Source organism: Gopherus evgoodei, chromosome 5, assembly GCF_007399415.2.
Source record: "Gopherus evgoodei ecotype Sinaloan lineage chromosome 5, rGopEvg1_v1.p, whole genome shotgun sequence".
Taxonomy (NCBI): Eukaryota; Metazoa; Chordata; order Testudines; family Testudinidae; genus Gopherus; species Gopherus evgoodei.
Genome location: NC_044326.1, coordinates 33235537 through 33253531, shown reverse-complemented (window position 1 = coordinate 33253531; position 17995 = coordinate 33235537). Strand labels below are relative to the sequence as shown.

The 17995-nt window shown below is 38.0% G+C and overlaps 1 protein-coding gene across 11 annotated transcripts in view; it reads right to left on the bottom strand.

Annotated features, from left to right (window-relative positions):
• SLIT2 (slit guidance ligand 2) overlaps positions 1–17995 on the bottom strand; it is a 427330-nt gene that overhangs the window by 365601 nt on the left and 43734 nt on the right. The gene's annotated exons all lie outside the window — the stretch shown is intronic.

Genomic DNA, 17995 nt, shown 5'->3' with positions numbered 1-17995 from the left:
TGGTTAGATCTATACTTCTTTATATCCAAAGCATTCCACCTATGTTCCTACAAATTTATTAGAAAAGAAACTAAATGTTATTGTTACAGAACATTAAATCAAGGCATTTGACACTACAGTCTACAGACACAAAAAATTGAACTATCTGCAGCAAAGAGAGTTCCTTTGAAACATCAAGTGCTAAGACTTTTTGGGCATCAGTCACCTGATTATAATCAGAATGCATTGTGTTCCAAATGTCAGCATTAAGATTTGATTTTCATGATGAAAAAGTTCAGAAAAACTAGTACTTTTGTATGCAGATGGTTTGATAAAAAGAAAGAATTAGTCTGCCTTTTGTATTCCCTCTTGTTCTCACTCTAATTTCCCCAACTTTGCACCTTCCTTCCCCCAACTCTGCTTTTTATGCCTTCTTCCATGCCACACCATGTGTGGAAAGTTCTCTGCCAATCTATCAGTCACTCCTAAATATTAAAATTTCTGCAATGTCACTGGTAAAAGTTTTTGAAAACTAACTACCAAAATGTGTGCAAGCCTTACCTAGTAAGCATACGATCCTATTATTTTAGCCTTTGTCCTTCTGGTCAACCACAGATCTGAATATTCTGTAGCACTAAGAAATTCTGTATGACTGTCTAGGTCCTGACTAATCTGGGAGTCTGGAGTTTATAAACTCTAAATTCAGTACTAGAGTTCTGTACAATTAAATACTGGGAAATGATAATAATGGCCCAAGAGAAGATTTTCTAAAATGACTAGCAATTTTCAGTGCTTTGAGATACTTTTTAAAAAGGGCAGAATTTTTAGAAGGAGGGTTCTGAGCTCTTCATGAAAACAGGCCACTTTAAAAGGTGTCTCAAGACCTCAAAAACTGAGTGACTTGAAATCACTAGTCTTATCTGAAAAAGTGTTAGCCAGGGTATATATTTTGGAATTGAGTACTTATAACACAGATAGTGAGAGATTGTAGTCTATAGTCCACATGGCACTTCCACATATAGGATTAGACAAAAATCCCACACCAGATGTTTCCATCCAAAAAATACATTTATACTACTTCGGAAGTATCAGTTTTTAGAGTCAAGTTATATTATTAATCATACAAGATGGTGTAGAAAAGAGTTTTCTGGGTAACATAAGCCATTATTGTCAATTAATGCAAAAATGCCCTCTATCCCACATACACATTATACATTGTCTGCTCTAGAACACCTCCAATGCCCTCTTCTCCACACATCATTTTACTGTCTAAACATCCTTGATTCTAGAGATGTGTCCTAATGTTTAACCTAAATGAATTATGACTAAAGTAAATAACATTCACAATGTAGTTTCTTTCTTTCATCATACTGATTTAGGACTAGAATGATGAGTACATGCAGAGATAGGTCTACTTACCAGGCTATGTGAGGAAACTGGTTCCAACCAAGGTTTCTAATTAGTGTCTGCATAGCTATATCTTCCGTGACACTCAATGGAATTCAGACTCCCGTACATCAGCCCAGATTCTGAGCGAGACTTTGAGGTCTCAGTTCTCATGTGGCTGCAGAAAGTGGAAACTTTAATGGAGATGAGCCTTTCCTATACATATTGTAGTCAAGGTTGAAAGTGGAGGTGTCTTTTATAGGAATAAGTCGAATATGTTACTGAGTTTACATACATCCTCAAGATCCACTTCCCCCTCCCCCAACACCTAAAAGAAAGCCATCCAATTAAGGTTGACTGGTTTGAAGGGAAAGTGAGAGTGAACATGTTAAGAGATAAATTACATACAACTGCAAATGAAACTGAACTGCTTATCCGTCCTTCAAACATCATCATTTGTCTCCTTTTTGGGACAGGGAACATGTCTTTGTATGTGGTTGTACAGCACCTAGCTGAATGAAGACATATAATACATTATGCCTCTGGAAGGATCTAAGAACATAGGAAATGCCACACTGCCATACAATGATCACTTAGTCAAGGATACTTTGTAGTGAACAAATACTTCAACAAGATTCCAGAAGCCCTTTAGCAAACAAATACGAAACAACCTGTTCATTGTGGAAAAATTCCCTAACTCTGTCAGTTATTATTACTTACCATACTGCCTACGAGCCCTAGACACGTACCAGGACCCTACTCTGCAAACACAGAAGACAGACAGTCTCTGCTCCCAAAGAACTTACAGTCTAAGTAGTAGTTGGTTTATGTCCTGAAGCATGCATGCTTCAATCCAGATATTTTTTACGCTAACGACTGTTCTCATTATCTACAATAAATACCTAACCCTTTCATTAATCCTATTGGACACTTAGCCTCAATGATACCTTGTGCCAATGACTCCACACAATGCATAAAAAGTTGTTTCCTTGTATTAGTTTTAAGTTTCTTTCAATTTCCTTGATGTCCTCATAAGCAGTTGTGAAACCTAACTTTTCTTTAAGACCCAAAATGCATAAAAGAGGTCTCAAACTGCAGTTGCAATCTTCCAGGTCTACATCTTCAGGGATGAAGACTGACTTTTGATCACAAGCTTCTTTTCTGTGCACCAACATAGAACTACCCATTTTGCATGGGAATATTCAGTGTCTACCCACAATTCAAAGTTTCTGCATTGCGCCGCCAGCGGAGCGAGCAGAGGCTGCGGGTTAGGGGGGAACGCAGGGGAGGGGCCCCCAGGGAAGGAGCTCAGGGGCTGGGCAGGAGGGGCCTGAGGGTCAGATGTGACCCACGGGCCATAGTTTGCCTACCTCTGCTCTAGTATCTAGAGAGATCTTTTACCATCATCTTCACTATTCTCCACATCCACAAAACATTAATGTGTGTGATCTGTTTTCCTTGTGTAAGTTCTGGGAACAGCAGATAGAAAATTATGAAGCTCATGTAATACAAAAACTAAGTGTAGCATTAAAGTCCTTGAGAAATGTATATCAAAGCAAAGAACAAAACTAATGTAAAAGCATGGGGCTGGGAGAAAAAGGTAGCTATGAAAAAGTGTTTTATTTTACATGAAAGTGATATTAGGATACAGGGAATACAAGCCTTCTGGCTGGGAAGAAGCAGTAAAATAGAAAAGCTCATTATACACATCATAACCCTTCACAGTGCTGTCCAAAATTTCTATAATATATTTTGAAATATAAAGGTTTATTATGTGACAGAATGTGTGTGTTTATAGTATATGCAGAGTCATGTTCTGATCTAGCTGTGTAAGGGTTTAGGTCTAAAGCCACAAAGTACTTTAGCTTTGGAGCGTGAGCTATATTTATGACTTAGATTTTTTGATATACTAGGTAACATCTGGTTTAATAGTTTTTGATAACACGTTAATTTAGGCAAAAAGAGGTCTATAAGTATATAAGAATACAATCAGTATACGAGATGTAGACTATTATTTAGTACATAACTTGTGTATATATACACATGAGAATCTGATACTGTAAATGTGTAATATGGTTTTGATCATGCTTGCTGCTTTTAGAGATTTTAGTCATGTAATATTTACTGTATTTAACTTAAGATTTCACATTTCAACCATATCAAGTAAAAAAAGCACTAAAACTGAGGTCGATAGATTATCTGGCAGCTTGCCATGCAGACTAAGGGACAGATTCTTATCTCAAAGATGCAGGGTAATTATAGCTGTGCATCAGAGTCTGCCACTGTGCTTGCAGATGTACAGAACGTGCAGTCACCAAAATCAAAAGAAAGGGTACATGCCACATAGGCATATTTAGAACTATAATTTCAGCTATGACTAATTCTATTAATGTTTCATGAATGTGAGTTAGTTCACCCTACAAATGCTCAAAATGAAGATTATAGATTAGAAGTCTACAGAATGTTCATTTTAAAGAGTAAAGTAAAGTAGTGTTTCAGTTATTGGCATAAGAGACCTTCCTTTCTAATTCAGCATATTTAATGGAAAAATAGGACTTCCATATTAAAGTCCGTGTACTCGAACACTGTAAATTAACAGCATTCATATGGAGGAGAAAAGGAGATTGAGAGACTATATAAACTATAAATTGCTTAACTTTGAAACATGTTCAGTTTTAAAATAGGTTTTAAAATGAACTCTAATGGTATACTTATTGATCTGACACGCATCACTGTGAGGCACAAAATTTGATACCCATTAGTTTTACCAGTAAGATGATTATTTTATAGCAGGCGAAGCTAGGCATTTCATAGGAAACAACATAAGAGCTGACCAGAAGAGCTCAAAATTTAAATGATGGATTTGACAGACAGACAAGAGAAGATAAAATCCAGAACAAGAACAGAGGAAGGATATGGGAAAGATTTAATGGCTTCTCAGGGTATATTTCTTGTGGGCTTGCCTCCTCCCTCCCAATTTTTAAAGTTTACATTTAAAAGTTCAGACTTTTGGGGGGTAGCAGCAGTAATGCAGAAGAATTTGTGAAGTGGAAAGATTTGAATGAGGCAAGCAGGAGATATCTGATAAACACATTTGGAAACCTTTATTAAATATAAGGGGCGGCAAGGCAGAAAACAGAGCTTTGTGGAAAAGGTGGAACTGAGTCTGGCTTCTCTGGTGGAGCACAAAGACTAGAGAAAGAATGCACAAGGAGGCCAGATCAGAGGCATAAGTTGTTCTATCATTACCCATAGGTAAATATTTATATTGTTTGCCCATTTTTCAGATACTGTACATAAAAAGGGATTAAGTTCTCCAATGCCATTGCTAAATGAGAAGATGCCACAATGCATTCATGGATTTCAATGGAATATTTTTGTAATTTCTGAACTTTCTACTAATAAAGTGATTGGAAAGGAGGAGTTTCTTGCCTGAAAAAAAAATCCTTCGACCCAAAGTAAAATTGTTAAATAGGAGACTAATGCAGTAACAGCATACATTTATTTAGTATTCCAGTTCTCCATTGTGTTTAACTAAATAAATTCTGTTTCAGGCTATCTGTAGGGAAATGTTTATAGCCAAAGTGTAGATTTAGATTTTTTCCACTAGCAACTATCAGCAAGAGTCCAGTGTCATGCAAAGATTCCCAAAAGAAAAATGCATTTATGTTCTAACTTTTCATCTTACTTTAGACTACAGATTGCTGTACCAAAAAGTTACAAATATTTCTACCCTGTTAAAAAAATCATTCTGATATTGTTTTGCATAAATGCTAGTAAACAGAACCACTAATTAATTTTGAAGTTCTAGATTTTTCTTCTTTGGGTGAATGGGGAAAATTAAGCAGTTTCTTATGAAAGTAAGGCACCGATATCATTGACTAGAACAAGATGCAGAGTGCTCAGGTTTCCTTACGCAGCTGTGCTATACACCTCAGTCCAGATTTGCAACACAACATTCCTAGCTATCACAATTCTAAGCATAAACTGCTAATTCCACCAGCAGTGTCCTGGATTTTGAGATATGAAAAAATGTCCAAAAGGGATAACCTGCAGGGATGGAAGGGGGAAGAAACTCAAAGATAGCTTGCCTTTTCATCTCACATAATAAACAAAGGGCTACAGACAGCAACAATACAGATCATTGCAGAACTAATCACATTCATATTAACGATGAGAATTCAGTTTGCACAACCATTTTCTTCTGCAAGGCTAAAAGAAAAAGCCATGATGCAGTTGCAAAAGATAAATTCGAGCGAGGATAGGCAACCATATAAATACTTCTATTAAAACAAAGTAACATGTATAGGCAATCCACTCTGGCAGTAACAAAAGGTGGGGAGGAGACAGCTGTCACCCCTCTGCCTCCCTTTCTGTATTCGAATGATTAGCACTTTAAATGTCCAAGATCTGAATGGTCTACTTAAATTCAAGCCCCCACATAGGCCTGCACAACAACTCCATGGACTAGTTTAGACCCACAGGCTACTACACAAGAAACCACTGAAATTCATAACAAGTGCCATAGATCCCTATCCCATTGACACTGAAGGAGGGCTGATATCCATTTATTCCACCACCACCCGCAAAGTATTGGAAGAGCCCACTCACCAGATATTCCACTCCCCAAACAGTGCCCTCTATCACACAGATACAAAATGACACTGCACCTAATCACCCAAGGTCCCAGTGCTCCTGCAAACCAAATTCACTGCAACATATCCATGTTCTAGAGTGGGATAACATAACCTTACCTACCACAGGAAATCAAAATCACTGAACTAAGCCCTATTTTTTTTTTAAATAGGCAGCACTGGCCACCAGCCCATTCCAGCACACCTGAGAGGTGCCATAGGAGGACCTCTTAACAAGGTAAGCTGTCATTTGCCAAGTGCTGCTCAGGAGTGAGTGTTGCCTTCATGGACCCACAGTCTGGCACTGGCTGGTAAGACTGGCAGGCCCAGTTGCTTGTATAGGCAATTATGTGAACTGGATCACATTTCTAAATAGACGACCATTCATAAATTCTTCTTTTAAATTAACTTTTCCAACTGATGTGATGCAGTAGAGCTGAGTGCTGGGCATCAGGATTTCAGGGAGCTAATCTTGCTCAGCTGTTAATTTATGGTGTGATTTTAGGCAAGTCACTTCAATTATTTTACAGATAAGTAAACAAAGGTACAGTGACATTTATTACTCTTTACTTACTTCAATGACATGAATACTAGGAGGCTAATGTTGGTGACATGCTTTAAAATCTGCACAGCTAAGTATTATTAATTATTATTATTATTAACCATTGAGTGTAAAAGCTATCTTGGGTTTTGAAATGTGACTGTCAGATCATTTATGGATTAGCTGACTCTACACAATTGTTCCATGCTGCCATAAAAATTCCAGAGGTGATATATAGTACTTACAGTCAGAAACATTCTTTGTTAGGAGAATGAAATTTCCATTTTTTTAAATTTTATTTTGTTTTTGAGAGGGGAGTAGGAACGGATGGAGGGACAGGAACATATAAACAGAGCAACCAATGGGAGTACTTATATGGATAAAGTAAGCAAGCATGAGAAGAGTTAGACCCACATGTTGTGATTCATTCTGACTGGGTGAGGGGACTGCAGTTTCTACACACAGACCAGTGGAGACATCCATACTTAGAGGGGGATTCAATGCTAGATGTGGGTGGGAGCGTAGGATCTGCCAGCAAAGGGCAGTTTTGAAATCCCACAAGATTATGCAACCTGGAAGATGCGCCAATCAGCATATTTCATGGGTGCCCTACTGATCAGGCCCTGTCCTCTTACCATCATTCACTTTTATGGTGCATTGGTGTGTTTCAGACTGCCCTTTGGAGAGGAGGGTGCACAATACAAACAGCTAGCATCACTGTGATCCCTCTCCATAATCTCATTCCATATGGAGTTTCTACTGCTGGGCCTTGCAGCTCCAATTCAGTGAGGCTCTACCTGTGGAAATTTGAAACCAAGTTCAGCCATTACTGTCTAAAGTACATATCACTCAGTGCCCAATAGGTACATCAATGGACAGAATCTTTGGCTGGATGAATGAATAAGAGGTGTATCACTAAATTAGATTATACACACACACACACACACCTTAAAAAAACACTTACTTGAACATATATCTGATGTTACTGATTCGATCCTTGACATCACTTAGAAATTTCTTCAAAAAAATATTTAAAGTCCCTTCCAATTCCTAAAAATGCAGTCATGGTAAATTAGATATTGCACCTTGGCTTAATGATAGCCCAACTCTTTGTAGCAAATAAGTCTTTGCAACATTCAAAGTAGCTTTCTTCCAAGAGCAACCTTAAAGGAAGGGAAGAAAAAAAAAGACGGGGGCAAGGGATGGTGCTCTTAACTCTTGCAGCTGAAAGATCTCCATCAAATACCATTTTATTATTAGCATAAAAAAAACAAAGTCAACTGGTATCAAGTTTTGTATGGTTTCTTTTAAAAGTGTACTTATTAAATGTGGCAGAGAGTCATAAGAGTAAGTCATTCCACTACAGCAAGCCCTGATTTAAATTATCAGATCATGAGTTTTTTCTGTTTAACCACATTCTTTCAAGATATGATAAACTAATGATAGCATATTAAATAATAGTGAACTTCACACACAAACCAGCTATTATATTTCAAACACATGCCTGACAGGCTGCTGGGTGATATAAATCTACTGCATGTTAAGAAGGCACCATTGTCAGGTTACAAATCTAAAACCTCGCACATGCCAAACTCCACAATAATTTTTTATCAATCATAGCCACTCACTGGAGATTCCCGCTTTTTTAAAAAAGGACAGCACTTGGGTCTTGAAGGATAGTGCCAGAGGTTGAGAAGGACCACATAGTTAAGGTGATATTTGTTTCCCCACTCGCCCTTTCAGGATCAAGAGCTTTGGATCCAGACTAAACGATGCCAAGGTTCCCCAAAGCAAAACATTAAATTGGTTGATATTGCAGAGTTGGGGGCTAATGAATATTGTGCTTGGACCAATACCTTAAAATACTGTAAATGTTCCCTGATTGTCACACAAATTACACAGGGGTCACCTTGAGAGACACAAATACCTGCTTACCGATATCAGTAGCCATGATTTTTCCAGCCTCCCTCATCTCAAATTATTAACCACAGTTAATTTAAGTAACAAGGGGAAGTGTTTTCCTCTTTCATGATGCCTTCTTAGTGGTGTAGATATTGGGACTTAGTATTTGCAAATGGCAGCTCCAACTGATCACAGAATTTCTCCCTCATATCAAATGTGCATTGTTGTGGTAGAGAGGGCTGCCTTTCCAGTACTTTCTACAGTGATAGCACGACCAAGACTTGAGTTAAGGCATAACCTTTAATCAATCTCTCTTTTGCAACTATTTTTGCAAGGGGGTCACTCATGAACATTAATTTCTTATTATTTAAGCATTATACAGCCCCAAGTGCTCTACTCAGGGACCAGGACTGCATTGTGCTAGACTATGTACAAACACAGGACAAAAAGATGGTCCCCGCCCCAAAGATGGCAGGAGTCTTTCCGAATGGGACTGCTGTCTTTTAGGGAGCGAGTCCTTGGACACAGAAGTGGGCATTTCTGAGCCCTTTGCTCAAATCTCAGGCATCTGTCTGGAAATAGGAAGGGTTATGAAAAATGCAGTGGGAAGAGGAAGGAACTAGGGATGAAGGATTATGTTCAGACATAGGGGCTACACAAGCCTATACTCCCACGGTAAAGTTGGGATTGAAGGATTGCAGAAGGTAGGTCTACAATTCTACAGATTGGACACTGTTAAAAAACTAACGTTGTGATTAAGCAGTGATCAGCGGAAACAGCAGATACAGAGAAATCTTTATTGGGTTTTTCCCAAGAAAAGTAGCAGCCAGTAGCCTTACAATCAGTGCCCATGTCAGGGTTTCACTGATGCCATCACATAACAGCAGCAATTAACCCATAAATTTAAAACCTCTTTTCAAGAATAATTTTTTTTTTATAAAGTACCCGATTTTGGGTTATTCGGATTTTCTCTCTTTCTTCCCTTGTTTTTTCTTTTAAAAAAAAACTAAGGGCATAGTGATACTTATTGACAAAAGAAACAAACAAACAAACAAACAAACAATCTTCTCAACATCTCTTCCCCAATAAAATATTGAACATGACTGTAGAAATTCCAAACATTTCAATCACTTAGAGTGGAATCTTTTGAAAAGTTTATCACCAAACAGACATGTGATATAAGCCAACCTAGTGCCTCAGCAAGTGGATATGCTACTACATTCAAATCTTTGATTTAGTGGTTGTTTACAGGACTTCTGCTCCCTATACAGGCGTCTAAAAAGACGACAGCATGTGCTATTTCAACTCCAGCATCACCTTTTGGTCAGCCCTCACAATGGCAAGGATGACTACGTATACTTTCACCTTGGCATCCAGAGTGAAACATTTCAAAAATACAATGTAGAAGTTTTGAAATTTATTTTGATACATAAAATAGCCAACAAATTAAAGTATCAAATAAATTACGGCTCATAAGAAATGCCAAGAAATTCAGTTGTTCTGTATGAAGTACAAATCTGTCATTGTACCAGAAATTGTATAAAAAGCATTGGAATTTAGAGCCTTGCTAATCTATATAGAACACATAAAATAGGCTTGGGAGTTTAACACACAAGTTGGTCAGCACAAAAGGAAAGTTTACCTTAAGTTAGTCTTTAAGTTATGCCATTGTGTGTAGCTATCACTCGTTTCAGATCCAGCTGAGATGCTGCGTGCCACATGAAGCTCAATTTTAGGGTCCTAAAGACCTTAAGTCTAAATGGGGACACAATGTCACAGAAAGATGTAGACCACACCAAGGATGAAAGGGATATAGATGACAATAGTGAAAGTAGTACAAGAAATGAATACATCTTTGAAGATAACCGGCCAAATTTTCAAGAAAACACTTTCACTCAATAGAAGTTGGCAGGTTCCAAATTCGTTTTGTTCTGAAATACATAAATAACCTAAGACAGACAACTGGTGATGTTAAATATGTCTTAACACCAAAACTACTTGGAAGAGAACAGACTGATCAGTATTATAGTGAAAGAGTCTGAGGAATAGAAATGGGAGTCTCATACACAAGCTACTTTTTTTTTTAAACATAAACTGACAGATTTTTTTTTAAGAAGTCAAAATGGCTAGAAAGCTATGCGCAAGGTCTTCACTGCAATATAGTATGTTACCTGGAAGTGCCATTTTAAAGTAAGGCTGAGAGGTATATTCCAAAGGCCAACTGATATTAAACATGGGAGTAACAGAGGCAGTTTCCTTAAAAAAATAAATCCTTACTAACAGATTTGTGCTAGCTTAGATTTTAGGAGATCATGCCTATGCTAATGCCTAGAATTCTGGGACTTGTTTTAAATATTCTTTATGTAAAGAGTCCATCTGACCTAGTACGACCTCTACAAAAGGTATATTTAAAAAAAAAAAACACCTTACAATACACAAATAGTGGCACAATGTATCCACTGAAGAGGCTGTTTTTTTCCAGTTATACCAAAAGACAGAACATGGCAAAAGACATTTCTAGTCTTTAGTAAATTGTGGTGCATTAGAGCTAGCTGAGAAATAGAAGGGGAAAAATTATCCATTCCCCCCTTTAGAATTTCAAAGCATTTGAAATTGACCAGCACTATTATGCATACAAATGTACTTTTCTTTGTTTAAGATTGTTTTACCTGTCAAAGTAAGTGATTTGATGAACAGAGTGAAAGGCTGTCTATCCTCACCATAGCTTCTGCAATAGGATTTTTATCTGTTGCCAAGGTGTTATTTTGTAGCTTTTCACAGCAGTAATGAGTGAAATAGTAGTTATTTTATTACATTAAGAACAGTTAGTTACATTTGTTTTAATAATTGAGCTCTCTTCTATAAACTAGTTTACACAATGTTCCAAGATAAAAGAAAAATCAGTTTTAGTTATATTTTCATTGTTAATCTAAACAGTACTTCACTGTCAAAATACTCAGGTTTGTAAGGTACATTCTGGTATATCTATATCTCATCCTTAGCGATGAATACAAGGATTTCAATTTCTTTACTTCACTGATATTTTAACATTCTTTGAGGAATAATAAATTTTGGACTGACTTCAGACTAACTCCATGGACCTCAAAGGAGTTGTAGTAGTAGAACAGAACCAGACCCTGTGCTTTTAAAGCAGATGGTGAAAATGTTAGGTTGCTCATATTTTTGCATCTCAAACTCGAAAAAAAAAAGAAGTTGACCATTCTATTTTGGGGTAAAACGACATTGGAGCTACACACTAGAGAAATGTCAATGATCACAAACATTGCCTCTCCACAACCTCAGGAAGTTGGGGCAGGGAAGCTTTGTCTGGATGAGCATGGGAAGAAAACTTTTAGACCCTTTAGGAATTGTGCTCCTGCCCTCTTGTGGCCTGGAAAAGATGAGCACTGTGGCTGATTTCTGCAACATAAATCTGTTGGCTCCCCCATACCCAAGGGGAGGGCATAAGAAGCCCTTCACCCTGCCTAGAGACACTATTCTATGCTAGAAGAAAAGTTCCCTCTTTGAGATTAGAGTAGAACTGGGATTGGAGGCCTTGCTGTTTGCATCATGCTACTTTGCCTTTTGAGGTCTGGGAAGGAATTTTTCCCTCACTGCATGGTTGACCTGGCAGTATGGTGTGTTGGTGGGTTTTTTGTTTGTTTTTGCTGCCTCTCTTTCAGCAGCCCAGGGAGTGGTGGATGTTAGGTTATGAAATTCATGTCCCAACTTGGCATGTACACAATACAAGATATTCAATAGAGGGTTCAATTTCCTGATAAACTAGAATCGATAGAGGATTACAAGAAAGCATCTACTTAAAAAAAAAGGCATGGAATGGAATGGGGGCTCATAATATCTAGTGTGGTGAGAAAACAAACCCTTCTTCCCTACCCTATTAACAAGTGGAGAGTAGTGGGGTCTCAGCCACGGTTCACCAGATGGAACAAGTTACTAAAGATGGATAGCCTGCACTGGATGAGTTATTGCTAGATAGTTCCAGGTATATTACTTTTATAGAGTTACAGGCTAATTAAACTACACTCTAGAGTCTTGTCCTTCCTGCACCCTCCAGGACAGTGCCTCTAGTGATTTCAGGGTACTTACTGTCCCATAGGCTTATGTCCCAAGGGTGGTTGTGATAGCCACAGTGCTACCCCTAAAACATCTTTCTTAATTATCTATGGTGTCCTCTTCACCTTACTTACAAAATGCTCAATCGTTGACCCTTTTAGTGGTGGTTATGTTCGCTTAAGAATGGTATAATTTAGAATAATCCTGTATAACTGAAGTTCAGCTGCAAATCTCCATATACTTTAAATATTAAACAGCACTACTGTATTTGTTGCAAGTATGGTTTGAAGGATTATATAAAGTGTTTTTCCATGGAAAAAGTTAAAAACATGTGAGTACAAAATTCAAACACTAGAAATAACCTTGTATTTTCATATGAAAATCTTACATGTTCTTGAATATACTTGTAGATTTTCAACTTGGATTCCACTTGCTATATTTCTTTTATAGCTTTAAGAAATGTTACAATTAAATTATTTTATGTTCATAAAAAGAACTCTGATTAAGTAGGAAATGTGAATAGCTATCACTAGGTACTAAGACCAAAGCTGTCAAACTTGCTGTCCTCAAGCAAGCACCTGAATACATGTGTAGTTCTGAATCAGAATGCCCTCTGTGCCATTAGACATTGCTTTGTGCATAAACCAGTCTCTGTCATCCCTGTCTATCTTTGCATGTCTTTCATATTTTTAAGTCCCATAAATTTTCAGTCTCTGAGCAGTGTTTGGAGGCATTCTGTCTACCCCTTTTGTGAGTTGGGCAGCAGCCCAAATTCCCTTGAAGTCAATATAAACTGGGGTGCTCTTAGTTTGTTATTTGGAAAAACTAAAGCCATTTTTCCCCCCTCACCAACAGAAAAGTTTGATTGTAGAAGTTCCCAGCTCAACAAATCTTTAATCAAGAACAGTAGCTAGTTACTATATGTACAGTTCCCAATTTTCCATGTTTCTTGTTTTTCTGAACTGAGGCATGTACTCCCCCCCCGCCACACACACTCCTAAGAGTATCTTATAATCATCTTCTGACTTTGACATTACCATCTACTCCTTCAGAATCCAAGGCCTGTTATTTCTAAAACCTTTTATATCCCATTATAAAAATATATTTTACACAACCCTGAAAGGCATTTTTCCAACAGAAATAAAAATGAAGGGATGTGAAAGCACACTTACAGCAAAGAAGAGCATCAGCAAAACAATAGATTTTATATTACAACTATTCTCCATAAAACAGCTAATACATATTACAAAGCAGAGAAGTACCTACTCATTAGGTACCACATCTTTGTTTTGATGCAAGTTGCTTGTAACAAAAAAATGCTCTAATATTTTTTGATATGATAAGGTAAACAAAACTAATAGGATTAAGACAGTGATGGTACACTATTTTCTAAATTTTTGAATGGATTTTTAAAAAACGTACTTGATTCTTTGTATTCCTTTCTTCCATTCACAAATACAGATTTTATGCAATGGAAGCAAAATTGGATTGAATGGATTAAAAAGAGTGATGTGCCACAAAAATACATTACGTTTAGAAATAGGAGTTAGAATAGTGTACAATTAGATTAAAAGATTAAAATAAATGACTTCATTCAGACAACAGAATGAGGGGGGAGAGTATAAGATCAGACAATTTAATTCTATTAATTAGAAAGTAAAGTACTGTAGTTTCATGATGGACTCTGTTGGAGTTTTAAATAGTCTACCCATCTAGCCTCCAGTTTAAGTAGCAGGCAATCCTAATCCATCCACTTGGCCTGGTGTTCAACACAGCCATTAGTACTTGCAGCTTCATTCTTATGCACAAGATTCTCCAGGAAGTTGAAATTACCAAAATGTGTTCCAATCTGGGCTCCAGATTAATGTGTGAGGATTTAACTCTTTGTGATGATTAGGTTCTCAATTTCTTTATCTATAATTTATAATCCCTTTTTCTGTCATCTTTAAAATATCTAAACTTGAGACATCTTCAGAATAGGTGAACATTATAAACTCTAGAGACATGAAAATGGATGTGAAGTTTGCACCAAACTGAAAAGTTGTAGGGAACAAAACCTAAACCAAGAGATTATCTAGAGGCTTCCTCTTGGAAATCAAAGACTTCCTGGACTCTGAGTAAATGGATATTTATATATTAGAAGAGGAGTAACTGAAGGAAATACAATGACACTACATGGTTATTTTGGAATAGGCTTTAATTTTCAGTCAAAAGGAAGTTTGATAACATAAAAATGCTACTGGAAAAATTTACCTGTCATTTACTAACCCAGATTAAAAATACCTGAGCTCCCAAACTCAGCGCCAATAACCCTGCAATTAAATGAACAACCGAGTACCCTATTTAATTGTAATTCAATAAAATTTCTATTATTTTCCCTATATAAATCATTTAGTTTCATTTCTGTGTCTCTTCTACTTACTAAATCTCACAACATTCTTTTGGTTTTCTCATTTATCCTCCATCTAATGCAGGGGTTCTCAGGACAAATTAGTTGGTGTCCTCAGTGTGGCTTGCAGGTGGCTGCTCTGACAATTTTTCCTAAATACTGAATTAACTAAGAAAAACAAATAAATACACACATACACATGTCCAAGGCAGCGTAATTTGTTGCTAGCTAGTAACTGTTAATATCACTTTTTACAACAAACATACAAATATCACTTTTCACAGCAGCCTTACTTAGCCCTGGCAAGTCTGGGGACAAATTAAGCCCTGGACGAGGGTTCAGGAGAGGCAGCGGGGGATTGGTTGGGAGCAGGGGAGGCAGCAGAGGGTTGTAGCCTGAAGCCCCACTTCGAGAGCTCGAAGCCCCACGGCCGGTAGATGGAGCCCAAAGCCCCGTGGCCAAAGCCTGCTACCCCACTACCTCTGGCTTGAAGTCCAAAGGCTAAGCCCCACCGCTCCAGGAAGGTGGGGAACTCAGCTGCTGCCTGATCCTCCAGCATTGTGCCCTAGAGAGAGAAGGGCTATGTGGAGGGTTGCAGTGAGCCTCTGAGGCTAGCATAAACTGCCTGGAAGAGTGGGACCCACAAGGACAAGGTCACAGCTTTGCCACAACATATACTAGTGGTCCACGTCCTCACTAGCTGCCTACTGTTTTCCAAGTGGAGGTTCAACTGTTAGACAAAAAACACTCAAAGTTTTAAATATTTGAGACCTATTTTTCTGAGCTATCACATCTCTGTTGGAGTGCCAGTTACCATCAGTTGAGATATTCAAGATTCAGAGCAGGCCATTTGCCCTGAGGTGTCTTGACCCTGAAATTCACCCACATCACCCCCTTGGTCCTAAATAGCCCAAATTTGGAGATGTTCATGATACACAGATAAGCCCATCTATTTTCCAGTCTTTTTGCAAGGCTGAGCGGGGCGGGTACAGTGAGGCCTGGTGCATTTGGGTAGTGAAGGCAACTGTTTGACTTTGATGATTATTTTCTGGCTGGCACTTATTGGTTTTCAGGTCAGGAAGTGGCTGCTGATTTTACTATTTACTTATTGTTTGAGATACATAGCAAAGACACCAAGAGCTCTAGATGAGCACTTATTTTGCACATAAACTGAAAGAGGAAAACAAAGTGGTCAGCAACAATACCAATTCCAGTACATAGCTATGATGACTGTCAGATTTTCTACTTTCTGAACTCTATCCATGAGTGTGGTTGCTGCTAATATATGTAATAATGCTATTTACATATAACTCATCTGTATTAGGTTTATAGGGTTTCAGTAATGTATAAGTCAGCAACCCAACAACATAGCCTTTAAGAAGAGGGGGCAGGGGAAATAGTTGTGCATTTAGTTTGCTAATTAACAATAACGTCAACATACATTGGCACTAGGAGTTTAATAAAAATTGGATTGTGGCTATTTCCTGAGGCTTACATGGTATCTGTAGCATTGCATCCCAGCATGGGATATCGGAACAGAGTGGGATTGTTTACCCTGTCAATCACTTGTCAATCCACACAGCTCTCTACAAATACCCCTTGTATTTGGAAGCTGTTTCACCAACTGCAGTAATTAAATTTTTTAAACACAATGATGGACACATTTTGCAAAACTAATAAATTAAAGACACTAATATGCACAAGGAAAGAGTAATGTCATGGTTACGCTTCTGCAATTGGAAAAGTTACATGTTCAAAAGTAAGCTTCCAGTCACTTATTTAAACCACATATGTTTACATTTAAAAGTACCTCTTCCATTTCTAGAAGCCATTTATTAAAAACCCAATAGGGTGCTTACTTATTTCTTTAGTTAAACTGCAGAACTTTAAAGAGATCAAGTAATTTCACTTCCATCCCACCCACCTTCTCACTCAACTCTTCCCAAAGGAAAAATACTCCACAGACTTTCATGGCACAGAAACCCTGGGAAGATTGTGAACCTGGATTCTGCACCAACGATGCAAGGTGGAGGACAAAGGGAAGAAGGCCAGAGTCTTCTCATCCTCCTCCGAAGAGGACTGAGAAGATCTGACATTCAGTGTAAAAGAGGCTGCCTTCCTGATTAAATTGGTCACCAGTGCAGCAAGGTCATGCCAGACCCAGAAGACAGTGAAACGAAAAATGAGACCAAAAAAAAACGGAACATTTCCCTTAAGAAACCAAAGGGGGGGGAAAAAAGCTTTCATTTCATCCAAGCATCTGGTACGGGTGATAACTAAAGGATGGAAAGAGAATGACTAAACAGGACTTCCCCCCCTGCTATTGACAAGTGCAAAGTGTCACCACAAATTGTTGCCACTGTGAATTTATCCATTAAATTGTTCTCCATCCCTTTGTATGAAAGCTTCTACTTTATGGATTCCAGCCAGCACAAAGTACTTCCAGATGCCAGAAAATGCAAGAAGACTATAAATCCAAGTCTCCTGTACTATCAATTTGACTGATTGTCATAAGCCATATCTCAAAGTCATGGAGGGAAACATGGGTTCCTCTAGCCCTTACTCTGAGTCCTATAACTTTGATTACAAGTTTGGCTGGTGAGCATTCCCTGAGAAAAGTCTGCACCAAACTTGAGACTTAGCAGAACCCAAAACATCTGCAGAACCTGGCAGATGAGAGAAAACTGTAGCATCCCTGAATAACTGCACTCTGGATGCTGCCTCTATGTAGCTAGAGGAACAGTCTTCACCATTCAGAATTATCCAGTAATGACTAAGAATATACAGCCTTTTCACCTTTAAAGGGTTTTACAAGTATTGTATATCCTGCATAACACCCCCCAGGAATTATCCCCATTTTCAGCAACTGGAAAAGAAGGTAAACTAACTTGTCAAAGATCACAAGACATAGTATCAGCATACAGGAGTTTCTAGTCCAATCAATTATTCAGACCATCTGGATCTGTGCACCAGTAGTGTAGTGTGCAGCGCCTTCCATGAAGGTTAATTTAAGTCATGACTTTAGGATATCACGTGTGGCAACATAAGCTGAGCTAGTGAAGGACCTAGAGATGCATGGAGAGCTACAAA